Below are 376 nucleotides of genomic sequence, written 5' to 3'. Positions count from 1 at the left end.
TCCCAACAAGTGGACCTTTTGCACACATTCCTCTGCAGAAGTAAGTTTCTTCTTTCATCATTATGTTTCCCCTGCATTTTGCATTTTTCTCACCCAAATTATAATGCTTTTCTCATGAGGAATGAGTAAACCAAAGCGACTTTACTCTGTTATCTTCTTGTTATAGATATCAATTGAATCGGATGTTTAGTATGAACTGATAAAGTTTCATATGAGGATTTGTCCCCACTAACTGAACACGATTGTGCAGCTTTGAGAACAACCCACGATTGGAGGGACCTGAATTGCTCGGTCTTGCAAGCTACGACACTAACTGCACCTAAAAAACACTGGCAAAACCTGGAAAGAAGAAATGGGGGGTGACCTTGTAAGAACA

The 376-nt window shown here is 39.9% G+C and overlaps 1 long non-coding RNA gene across 1 annotated transcript; it reads left to right on the top strand.

Annotated features, from left to right (window-relative positions):
- LOC104775262 lies at window positions 1-319 on the top strand. The gene is made up of 2 exons (XR_765796.1): window positions 1-40; window positions 251-319. It is a non-coding gene; the product is annotated as an uncharacterized LOC104775262 (long non-coding RNA).
- The last annotated feature ends 57 nt before the right edge of the window (window positions 320-376 follow it).

The sequence above is a fragment of the Camelina sativa genome, unplaced genomic scaffold, assembly GCF_000633955.1.
Source record: "Camelina sativa cultivar DH55 unplaced genomic scaffold, Cs unpScaffold11064, whole genome shotgun sequence".
NCBI classification, from domain to species: domain Eukaryota; kingdom Viridiplantae; phylum Streptophyta; class Magnoliopsida; order Brassicales; family Brassicaceae; genus Camelina; species Camelina sativa.
The sequence above is the reverse complement of the archived record's forward strand: the minus strand, read 5'-3'. Positions and strand labels throughout refer to the sequence as shown.